Source organism: Muntiacus reevesi, chromosome 14 (genome assembly GCF_963930625.1).
Source record: "Muntiacus reevesi chromosome 14, mMunRee1.1, whole genome shotgun sequence".
In the NCBI taxonomy this organism is placed as follows: domain Eukaryota; kingdom Metazoa; phylum Chordata; class Mammalia; order Artiodactyla; family Cervidae; genus Muntiacus; species Muntiacus reevesi.
The window spans coordinates 16,320,551-16,321,791 of NC_089262.1; the positions used below are offsets into that span (position 1 = coordinate 16,320,551).

At 43.2% G+C, this 1,241-nt stretch overlaps 1 pseudogene; it reads left to right on the forward strand.

The window, feature by feature from the left end:
* Positions 1-269: 269 nt before the first annotated feature.
* LOC136146405 (poly(A) polymerase alpha pseudogene) lies at positions 270-1,241 on the forward strand (annotated as a pseudogene).

Genomic DNA, 1,241 nt, shown 5'->3' on the forward strand with positions numbered 1-1,241 from the left:
TTAGTGATTTAGTTACATTCAGAATTGAATTCTTTGAATGAGTAGAGTGAAAAGATTCAGTGGATGGAGGCGCCTTGTTAGGCCTTGTTAGGACGAAGTGGGGATGAGGTGAAGCGCTTAAAGCGGTGGGAGGGAGCAGATGCGGGGTGAGGTTGGACCCAGGGCTAAGGCAGGCCCCGCCTCCCTCCCGCCTTTGTGGATCAAGCCCAGAGCTTCAGCCAGGGAGGTTGCCAGGGGAGACGCGACTGCTTGTCGCGGTGCAGGAGATGATGCTGTTTCCAGTTACAATCCAGGGATCATAGGCAATCACAGCCGTCAAGGAAGCACTGGGACATCACTTCTTCCATCAGCTTAGATGCCCACAAGGAGACACTGCCTGCTTGTACAGAAACTAGTTGAGACTCTGAAGCCCTTTGGGGTTTATGGAGAGAAAGAGGAGCTGCAGTGCAGGATTTTAATTTGGGGAAAATTAAATAACCTGCCAAAAGAGTGGATACTCTTTTAAGAAATCGGTGAAAGTAAGAATCTGCCACAATCTGTAATTGAAAATGTTGGTGGGAAATTTTTTTACATTTGGATCTTATAGATTAGAAGTACATGCAAAACGTGCCGATATTGATGCATTATGTGTTGCACCAAGACACAATGGGGTGATTTTTTCACCCCATTCTGTAAGTTGAAACGACAGGAAGAAGTAAAAGATTTAAGAGCTGTTGAAGAGGCATTTGTAACAGTTATCAAATTGTGTTTTCATGGGATAGGGACTGATGGTATTTTGTTTGCAAGATTAGCACTGCAGACTACTCCAGAAGACTTGGATTTAAGAGATGACAGTCTGCTTAAAAATTTAGATATAAGATGTATAAGAAGTCTTCAGGGTTGCAGGGTAACCAGCGAATTTTACATCTAGTACCAGATATTGACAGCTTCGGGTTAACCCTAAGAACTATCAAACTGTGGGCCAAATACCACAACATCTATTCCAATATTAGATTTCCTGGATGGCATTTCCTGGGCTATGCTAATAGGAAGGACTTGCCAGCTTTATCCAAATGCAACAGCGTGAACCCCTATATATAAATTTTCCATGGTATTTCCTAAATGGGAATGGCCGGATCCAGTCCTATTGAAACAGCCTGAAGAATGCAGTCTTAATTTACCTGAATGGGACCCAAGAGTTAGTGTATTATTTCTTTCCCCTACAGATTTGCACTGTGCAAAAAGGAGTAGGAATCATGTGA